Raw genomic sequence first — 11590 nt, 5'->3', positions numbered from 1 at the left:
CTCAAAGTGGGCCCGCGTGTTGGGGAGCAGCTGCAGAGGGGGGGCTCAGACTGTCCTTCTAAAGAACTGAACAATCACCTTCCACCCTGCAGAACAAAGACACCTCGAGCCAGGTGGAGGATGATCTCTAGACAATAAGAAACGACGTGTTTGGAGCAGTAATAACACAAACTCTAAACGCTCAGAATGCACCGTGCACGGGATTTATGTGGAATTATGGTTCCCTCTAAAAATGGCCGCATTTATAATGTATAGGTGAACCCCGGAGGTGAGGTGAAGCTGAGACGTGTGCAGGAACACGGACCTGCAGCACCTGATGGACCTGCTCCTCCCGTAGAGCACGACCTGAACTATGTTAAGGAGTTGGGACTTCCTCACTTTCCTTTTCACCTGAAATGTATGCGAACTCCATTTTTCTCTCCACTCTCTCTTAGGTATACCCATGTGTCACATTCCCAGCTGCACACCTGGGAGCTGCCCTGTGCAATCATAATCTTACCACTGAGCAGCAGCGCGAGGAGCGATTGGGGATTAAGTGCTTTGCTCAAGGACAACTGGTAGCTTGTGAGGGGATGGAGAGCATCAGTTATTCACTTCCCACCCTTCAGCCGCAAAATCACTTCTCCAAACTTTATCCTGCTTCTCACTCCCCTCCATTCATTCCCACTCTCAAAGGCTTTGGTGCATGTGTGGACACGGTGACGCCGTACACCAGCTCTGCAGGAATCCCCCTGTGAGAGGACTGAGCCCCGCGCCCCCTTCCCTCACCTACAACCACGGCCTGGGCCTCACCGCAGACAGAAGCTGGATTTACCAGAGGGGGGGCTGGATGTTCTGATGCAGGCCGCTGTGAGACAGGTCATGTGAGGGATCCCAGCAGGGGGGCAGGACTGCAGTACAGAGATTGTTGTTTTTGGTTTGGGTGGGCGTTGTGTTGAGGAAGTGGAAAGACTGCAGACAATAAATGAGAGTATTTCAGAATACTAAGCTTCCTTTGAGAAAGCGCTCCAGTCCCTTGTGGGTGGATTCTGAACTCATTATGATTTTTCAAACATGAATATTTTACTTGGATAATTTCCCAACGACAGGTTGTAGATTTCAGGCCTAAAGAGTGTGAATGCATAACATATTCCTCATCTGCAGCCATTTGATTACATGCATACATTACATGTACTTCTTCTCCCTGAGCCTGTCAAACACACTTCCATCAGACGCTCCAGTCGCTGCAAAATATCTCTTCATTGAGTCTTTGATGTCGTTGACTTGCAGACGCAGGAGGAGCGTGTGTGTGTGGGTGTGTGGGTGTGTTTCCACTGAAGCCGGCTCACACTCTGCCACAGACGGCAAACTGGGCGACATCGTACTTCCCAGTGATGGGAAGTGTTTCCTGCATACAGATGTGCACAACAGAAGAGATGCACAGGGTTGGGATTACCCTTGGATGGATTTGGATGGACAATATTTCTTTATATCAACACAAGAGAGGAAGTGTTTTCATTATGCATTTGTTATTATATTTGGCCTTCTGTTTACCTTATTTTCTGGAATGTAAAACATGTTTTTGGAGAAACGTGACAAAATAAGTCAACGTTCTCTAAAGTCGTGTGGATTGTGAACAGAATCGAGGTCAAACAAGATGATCTAAGTTCATATATAATAACCTTTGCATGTCTGTTGATGCCATGTTGTGCCTGGTTTACTAACATCTTAAAATCTGTTTTACTTTTTTTTGTATCCGTCTTGTTATTTCTGCCTCTTAGAACTCGACTGCAGCACAAGAAGATTTCAGAGATTCAAAGTGCATTGAAGAGAGAAGTTGAGACAAAGAGGACAGGAGGAATAATAAAGGAATAAGTTCAGATGAGAAATAATTGAAGCGTGAAATCACCTGAGGTGATCGCATTAACATTTTAGACGGATTCCTCTCGCTTTTTAATTTGCAAGACACGCTGTGATTTTACATTTCACTTTTTATATTCTGTAAAGTAAAGTTTCTTAAATATTCCAACACACTTTTAATCATTTTTCTTCGTAAACATTATGTAAATGTTTATTGATGCTACTGTCATTTACTTTTGGGAATATTCTTGAGTTAGCTCATTTAATTTGGGGTTTTTGGTGTTTTTTTAATTAAAGTTTTAAACTTGATTTACATGTTGAGAACAATATCATCAATAAAGAAAAGGCCATGAGAATGTCTGCTGTCCTCTTGTTGTTAATTATTGTAGTTGATTAACGTTGTTTCAATAAAGCAAAATCAATTTAAATTAAATCCCGGGCATCCGTTTAGATAATGATAATTGAATTTGGTTTCAATGTCAAGCATCAGACTACGTTCAATACTTCTGCCTGACAATATCTCAATAACATTTTGCTGTCTGGGCTGCCAGGTGCCAAACTATCTTCAAAAGAACTTAAACATCGAGCAGCTGAAGATCAAGATAATGTTGTTAAATGTTAGAAAACATGCTTTTAATGATAATAATGTTTATTTTCAAGTCCTTTGTGGAAGAGAAATTGATGCAGCTTTGTGATATCTCATTCTCACAAGGACCAAAGCTGTGGCTCAGCAGAGAGCCGCCACAGCGCCGTGTGTGTGTGTGTGTGTGTGTGTGTGTGTGTGTGTGTGTGTTTTCACTCTGTAGCATCCATCAGGTAGCTGCTGTCCCGAGGAGCGTACAATGTTTATCCTATGGACCAGGTATTGCGGCGTGTGCTAAATTGATTCCCGTCAGCAATCCTAGCAGCGAGATGGAGGTCCAGGATTCTGCAGACTGGAGTCAAAGACAGTGATTTAAAGGTCAGAATCAACAGCACAGTGCTCTGGGTAAAGAAGACACTGAAGGCACAGCCTGATGGGAAACATGGAGTGTTTGTGGAGTAATCCAAAACCCAGCTTTTATCTAGTGATCTCCAGTGTTTCAGTATTGATGGTGTGTGTGTGGGGGGGGGGTGTTTGGTGAGTACACTGTATGTATTTGTCCCCCTGTGTTAAACATACATACAGCTCCTCACTGGGTTCATGAGAGTGTTATGTCTTGACCTCATTGCAGTCCAGGCAGCTGACAGGTGGAGTGAATATAGATACATTATTAATCTATTTCTGTCTAGATAAATGGCCACCCAAGGCTGGAAATGGATGTGCGCGATGCGGGCGCTTGAATGGTACTTATTTATCTATTTGGAGGAAATAGAAAGTCTGTCAAGGAGAGAGAATGAATTGAGCGATAGAAAGAGTTGTTAGATGGGTGGAAAGGGGGAGGACAGAGATGGAGGGGAGAGGGAGAGCAGGCTTAACTCCTGATTACAGTACACATTCTTGCCGGAGTGTTATGCATTGTATTTTGGCTTTGCCCCGGCTCCCACTTTATCAGGATTATCATTTGAAAGCTAACGTCGCCGAATCATTGAGACAGAAGAACATCCGGATCGTCTTCGCTGTCACTGAACGACTGTCACACACTTGTATGAGGTACAGCGGCGACTATCTGTAGTCGTTCATTATTCATCTCTTTCCATAAATTAATACTTTGGAAGTATACTATAATAAAGTAGTCCAGTGGCAGCGGAGCCGCTATGACAGTGGAGGCTCAAGGTTTTCATCTTTTTATGGAGCTTTTCCCCAAGAAAGGATAAATTCACAAGCTTCCCCTCCGTCAACTCTTTATGCATTTCTCTTCATCCAATGCTTCATCTGACATGATCTAAAGATTTATAGTAGTCACCCATTGGTTTGTGGACTAAGGTTTTAAAACCTCGAGTTTGGCATTTTGGTCGTCACCATCTTTGTTTTTTGGAACCAGAAGTGACACGAGAGGAGCAAAGTACAACCGAACCCTGAACGTGACATTTTTAGGCGACTAAAAGGTGCCAATTAACTTTCATGAAGTGAAAACACAAACTGTGAAAGGGTTAAAGATGTGAAACACAAACCAGACAACACTGTGTGCTAGCGGCCTGTCAATCACAGGTAGCCCCGCCCTAAAGAGACGCTGCTTTATCCTCTATTTTAAAGTTTTCCATCAGTCACTAAATGAACATCATGTGTTGAAGAAGACTTGAAACTACAGACTGAGACATAAACTTATCAGGAAAATGTTACTGAGGTAATAAATCAAGAGAGAAGTAGAAACATTTTCTCATAGACTTCTATACAACCAGAGGAGTCGCCCCCTTCTGGCCATTAGAGAGAATGCAGGTTTAAGCATCTTCTCTTTTCAGACCCGGTGATATTCTGCATTTTATTTTACCATCAAATAAATATCCTTAAAAGACCAAAACTAACCGTGTACTCTTAGTAGTATCCGTTCTGTTCCTAGACGAGCAGAGTCGGTGCTGCCGTGAGTATTTACAGCAGCAGGACGTGTATGTAGGGTTGACTCAGAATAAACTATAGTGCCTGAGTGCATCGTAATGAAGAAGCATCTCACCCAGTGGCTCATTGATGTGTTTTTAATCGTTTTTCCGATTGGCGGACTATGCCACACAGGAATAAGCTATATCTGACAACACAGACTACTTATTTGGATTAATTTGTTTGGTTTCGGTCTTTTATGGGACACTTAGAAAAATATGGAATATCAACAGACATTCACATGTATCCTTTTTCAAATTCAACCACTTTTCCCAAAGACGACGTTCATCCATCAAAGCGGGTGATTTCTGTCACCAATTCCAGAATTCATGCTTTGACACTACGTTTAGTCGCGGTTGCTAGAAAGAGTGTCATAGTAAATCAGCTGGCAGACTGTCAATAAGCACATATTCATTCATCTGCGTTGAGGATATTGTTGCTTTGCTGCAGGGCATAAGAAGCATTATCTCATGATGTGCAATCGGAACACTTTCTAACAACTCCCACAACATCCTGCTGATAATAGTCAAAGCGTATAATGTAACCAGTGATGGGCCGTCAGGGCCAGCAAGGCCTTCTCTGCTGGCCTAAACATCATCAGAATATACATTTAATTTTTATATATTCTTTCCACAAATATGTATTAAATGATTCCCCATAGTCTATTCTCTTCATGTCATAGCTGTCCTCTTGGTTGCGCTGCTTCAGCCTCAGATGGAGATTTGGAGGTCTGGCCTTTATGTTAGAGCTTTTATCCAATCATATTTCAGCCATGATGTGTTGCCAGGGTCCAAGAGATCTGCCCTGAGGCCTTCAGAAGCAACAGTGCGGGCGCCTGTAGCTTAAAGTGAACGGAATCAAAACTGTGGCGTTAACCAATCAGATTTGGAGTTGGCGACACCGGGGCCAGCTAGCAGGCGTACGATAACGTCAGCACGTCCACGTCCTTTGATTGGATACGCACTATTGAGAGGCAGAGCTATGCAGAGCTAGCAAACTGAACTTGAACGAGCTAATTTAGATTTCTACAAGCTGTTTTTTTCAACCCACAATGGCTGAAGGAGGAGAAGAGGTCGATTTGGTGGCAGATATAATTACAACACCATTTTCAAGACGAACTATTCAAGAAAAGCTAGACATCGTGAGAAGAGAAAGGCCAACCCCGACGCTAGCGAGACTATCACAGGGTTAGGGTTGTCCGCCACATTTAAATCACTAACTACGAGCGGTACCCCCGGCTCACAGCCTCCGAGAGGCACTGCACATTGTACTGCTGGGAATGCCTGCTATTTACAACTGATCGATTTGGTGTTTGGAGCCACACTGGGTTTGGAAACTTGAGTTGTCTAACCAAGGCAGCAACGAGACACCAAAGCCCGGCTGGGCACTCACAAGCAACGGTGCTTTTGAAAACCTTTGGGACACCCGAGTGGATCTACAGCTCAACGAACAAGTGCGCAGGGAAACGGAGCTCCACAACGAAAGGGTGAACAAAAATAGGGAAATGCGGATTTATTGATTATAAATGCTTCGGAAATATTAATATAACTCTGTTGTATTTGACTATGTTAAGGTGATGCAACGCCCAGGTTATACTGCGTTTGTGTCTAAATGTGTAGTTTCTAGAGCCATGGCGTCATAATGATGGTATTAAGAGGGGGAATAATTCAGGTAGGACTGTAGGACATCACTGAAGGCCTAGGTGGGAAATGCACGGCCCGCCACTGAATGTAAGTGAGGCACAAAGGTCATTAGCCTTGTGTGTAGCATGCTAGCACCTCCTCGAGTTTAAGAGGTTAACTGGCTGCAGGCGCTGACCTCTGAGGTCGTTATGGAAAACAGTAAGCTGTCACCGGGATATCACATCGCTTATACATCCCGCTGTAAGGACCACAGGCCCGCCCACAGCAGGCAGGCAGGAAGGACTGCAGCATCTCTTAGTTGGCGAGGTGGGATTCATGTGGCGGCTCTGTGTGTGGCTAAGTGCTGCTGTTAGTATGTGGCCGTTCACAGCTAAAGCGACGGTAATGCTAATTATGATTAGCTCATTAGTAGATCATTGTGCACGAGGAATTCTCCCCTCAAGGTGAGCTTTAATGTAAGCATTACGGCTCCTCTGTGCGTGGCGGCTTCACAAAGACCGTCCTGTGTTATTATTCAGCCCCAAGGCTGTAGTGAGGAGGTGCAGGTCCTGCTGAGGATCATGTCAGAAGCACGTGATTCCTTTATGTAGCCTTGGCAACGGCGCTCCAGAGTGCAGCACATGCAGGATGATGAACCGGCTTGATGGCACCAATTTCGCTAACAACCTAAAATTTCATGGAAATAATCAAGTGAAACATGTTTGTTTTTGTGTTGCAGCGGGTCGACTCAGTAACTACATCTGTACATCTGCAAGTACTTTCCATTTCCTGCTTTGTACTTCTACTTAACTACGTCTCTCGGGGGGAATATTCTACTTCTTACTCCACGACATTTATTATATAACTTTAGTTACTTTAAAGATTCAGATTAATAATACAAAATATAATCAATAAATCTGAATCTCTCTCGAGCCGAGGCCTAAGCTGTTGCTTTTACCAAGATCATTCTATATAAATGGAAATTATGCGCAGCCGCTGGGTTGAGGAGGTAATGGTTCATTTGAAGTTGGAAAAGCTCAGAAATCCTTCCACTCAGGGCTCCGTGAATAAATTCAAATAAGTATGGAAACCATTCCTGGACTATTATAATAATACAATAATGTCTACACTGCAATAAATATAACTTTATGGCTGTAACTGATAACCATCACTTTGTGGAATCGCTGTACAATCTTTATTTTATTTATTGTAGCATTTATCTTTTTTGTTTTTCGGCATTTATTTAATTTATTTTAATTTATAATCTTTATAATATTTTCTCTTAGTATTTTTTTATTATTTTTTATTATATATATTTATTTATTTTTATCTTGCAGATGTTTGCATACGGTATAATGTAAACGCATTTGAATATACTGTCAATTATCTTTCACATATTCCAACATACCTCACTTTGAAATAAACATCATGTGTTACTGTCCCAGGACACGGCAGGTGTGTGTATCATGTGTTACTGTCCCACACAGCAGGTGTGTGAATCATGTGTTGCTGTCCCACACAGCAGGTGTGTGTATCATGTGTTACTGTCCCACACGGCAGGTGTGTGTATCGTGTGTTACTGTCCCACACGGCAGGTGTGTGTATCAGTGTGTTACTGTCCCACACGGCAGGTGTGTGTATCGTGTGTTACTGTCCCACACGGCAGGTGTGTGTATCCTATGTTACTGTCCCACACGGCAGGTGTGTGTATCGTGTGTTACTGTCCCACACGGCAGGTGTGTGTATCGTGTGTTACTGTCCCACACGGCAGGTGTGTGTATCGTGTGTTACTGTCCCACACGGCAGGTGTGTGTATCGTGTGTTACTGTCCCACACGGCAGGTGTGTGTATCCTGTGTTACTGTCCCACACGGCAGGTGTGTGTATCGTGTGTTACTGTCCCACACGGCAGGTGTGTGTATCCTGTGTTACTGTCCCAGGACACAGCAGGTGTGTGTATCATGTGTTACTGTCCCACGACACCTAGGTGTGTGTATCGTGTGTTACTGTCCCAGGACACGGCAAGTGTGTGTATCATGTGTTACTGTCCCACACAGCAGGTGTGTGTATCATGTGTTACTGTCCCACACGGCAGGTGTGTGTATCATGTGTTACTGTCCCACGACACCTAGGTGTGTGTATCATGTGTTGCTGTCCAAGGACACGGCAGGTGTGTGTATCAAGTGTTACTGTCCCAGGACACAGCAGGTGTGTGTATCATGTGTTACTGTCCCAGGACACGGCAGGTGTGTGTATCATGTGTTACTGTCCCACGACACCCAGGTGTGTGTATCATGTGTTGCTGTCCCAGGACACGGCAGGTGTGTGTATCATGTGTTACTGTCCCACACAGCAGGTGTGTGTATCATGTGTTACTGTCCCACACGGCAGGTGTGTGTATCATGTGTTGCTGTCCCAGGACACGGCAGGTGTGTGTATCGTGTGTTACTGTCCCACGACACCCAGGTGTGTGTATCATGTGTTGCTGTCCCAGGACACGGCAGGTGTGTGTATCGTGTGTTACTGTCCCACGACACCCAGGTGTGTGTATCATGTGTTGCTGTCCCAGGACACGGCAGGTGTGTGTATCATGTGTTACTGTCCCGGGACACAGCAGGTGTGTGTATCATGTGTTACTGTCCCACGACACCCAGGTGTGTTTATCATGTGTTGCTGTTCCAGGACACTGGCAGGTGTGTGTATCATGTGTTACTGTCCCAGGACACGGCAGGTGTGTGTATCATGTGTTACTGTCCCGGGACACAGCAGGTGTGTGTATCATGTGTTACTGTCCCACGACACCCAGGTGTGTTTATCATGTGTTGCTGTTCCAGGACACGGCAGGTGTGTGTATCATGTGTTACTGTCCCAGGACACAGCAGGTGTGTGTATCGTGGTCGAGCAGGTGAGTGGTCTCGATGGGGACCGTCACTGTGGCACCTGCCTTTGCCATGGCAACAACTGCCTTGTGAGGTTGGTCCTTCCTACCCCAACATCTGCAGTTTGCAGTTTTTAATTTTGGAAAATTAGGCAGAACTTCCAATGAGGTTCAAATATTAAATTACAAAAAGATACAGAATACCTCTGTGTGCTTTCCTTCCCTACAGTCCTGTTTCCGATTACACTGTTGGTTGTTTTCCACGGAGGATGCATCTTGTGAGGGGCCTCCTCAATGGGCTTCAGAGTGCGAGACGGGCTGTCCCCACCTGAACCTCTCCATGGTAGGTCAGGCCGGTGTCTTAGCAACAGTGCCCGCTCTCCAGCCAGCACACATGTATGGAAGTGCACAAAGGGGGCTGCAGAGTACAATTCGTGGTGACGACTAGGACAAAAGGAAGGCTACGTCCATGTTCATGCAGCTCTTGAACGAGCTCGGCCACATTCTGTTTTAACTGCAGCGATACATCCTAACAAAACAAACTATTTCATACTTTTCGTCAGATAAAGACGCTCTAAGGATTTCTTCTTAAAGGGACAGACGTTGCCAACTTCAGCGACTCGCTGCAACAACACAACTACTGATCTTTATGCAAATGATGTGTGACGTCACTAATATGCAAATGAGCATGTTGCATCATCTGGTGACTTCCATTTCCACCAAGAACTTTCATTCTGCTGCGAGATTGTTCCTGGCGGCCGACAGTCTGCAGAGTGAGAGCGAGGCTTATAGGGAACCAATTCTACATGACATTGTGCTAACAACATTCACTTCATCATAAGTTAAGACAAAGAACGTGTCTATTGCCACTTTAATGCCTGTAAATCTAAATGCTGAATGACTAAGTAGGGCTGCAACAGAGGACTTATCTTTAGAATAAGCCCTTATGTACCCGTGTAGCGTGTGGCGGCAGCTGTGGTTCCTTCCACACCCACACAAATGGAATAAAAGCACAAACTGCAGTCTGTTCGGAAAATAGTGCGAAGATTGTTTTGATCTTCTTTCCTGATTGACTTGGTGGTCATCATGGTGCATCATGTGCAGAGTGGTCTGTATATTTTAACCCACTCTCCTAAAAGTCAATTAAAGCTGCCTGCACTCACCCCCATGAAATTTAACAAGCAAATGAATTTCATCCGAGATACATTGTTGGAATGAATATCGACAATCGGTGTCTGAGAAGCTACGGCTTCCCCTCTCTGAAGGATGCCCTTCAGGTCCGAACGTGATCCGGATCGCTGCAGTGCTCACACGCTGTTGTGGCGCTGGGTGTGGCTTTGTTGCTGCTATGGAAACTACTCACCAGCAACCAGGAGAGCTTGCATGCTTCCAGAGAGAGCTGGAGCACAGCTGCTGGAACAGAGTGAGCCCTGCCCAAACAAAGCCTTCTGTTAGTGCCTGTCAGTCAGAGGCTGTGCAATAAATGCGGCAATTTGTCTTGGTGACATTTTGACAATTAAAACAGGAGAACAAGAGCGTGTTGGTAAACTTGGTACAGAGGAAACAACACAAGCTAAACCAAAGGTGTGGGACTTATTCTTTAAATGGCTGCATACGTATTCTTAAAAAAAAATAAACATGCAGCATTGTACATATCATAACAACGCTCTCAATTAAAAATCACTTCATCAGTCGTAATGTGACACAAAATGAATTTCTAAGAATAACGTTGTTCCCACTGTGTTGCAGAAGGACAAGCACATGTACAATAGTGCCATCACGACAACTGTCAACCCCAAATATTAAAGAACAGTAGTAGCAGCCATGGAAACACATCTACTCTCCACTCAGGATCCCTGTTGTGAAGCACAACGAAACAACAGACTTCATCTGAACTGTTGTCAGCAGTCGGTCCAAGTTGTTTGGAGGAGAGGGGTTTGAAACGGATGTTGATGTCTGACTTACTCTCCTCTGATCACAATAAGCAACCCTGGACTGCCAGTCTGCGACCTTTCCCTGCATGCACTGCACGCACACACATTCACACAGCCCCCCCCCCCCCACACACACACAAACTGCTTCTTACACAAGGTTAGCTGTGTTGTGGGATGCATGCAAAGTTAATGCCCTCACATTATTACAGAATATATTATTCACATTAAATCCACAAAAGCTAATTATATGTAGTGTCATATTTTGTCAAGCATATGCAAGACAATCTCTCATATATGCTGACGTTTGGCTCAGCTGTGTAACTTTGGTCTCAGAAGGCAAAGAGATAGTGAGGTGAGCATTCTGTATTCTGCACCGTAATCCCAGTGGAGACGCAGGTCTATACACGGGGCTCCACTGCCCTCTAGATGGGAGGAGAAGAAAGTGTCATCCTGCTGGAAATGATGAAGCAGCTTCACATCCATTTACAGTTCACCAGTCAGAGAAGATGCTGTTTTGGACACGGACTTGCAACACAGACTCTTGGTGCTTTTGTATTCCAGTACACACCTGCAAATTAATCAAACAGAACACAGCAGGCCTGATATGGTGGCGTGTACTGTACAACTTTTAAAGAGCAGCCGTTGTACGTGCCAGCCACTTTGCCAGTGCACTGGGCTGAATCGTGTAAGCGCAGCGCAACAATGGGATGTTCAAATCTAAATGGATATTAGGGTTTTTCCACTGCCTACAGATGGCTGCTGATGACCTTGCTGGGAGAGTTGAGCAAAGCGATATTAATCAT

This window comes from Cottoperca gobio, chromosome 20 (genome assembly GCF_900634415.1).
Source record: "Cottoperca gobio chromosome 20, fCotGob3.1, whole genome shotgun sequence".
In the NCBI taxonomy this organism is placed as follows: Eukaryota; Metazoa; Chordata; class Actinopteri; order Perciformes; family Bovichtidae; genus Cottoperca; species Cottoperca gobio.
Note: the sequence above shows the minus strand (reverse complement) of the source record.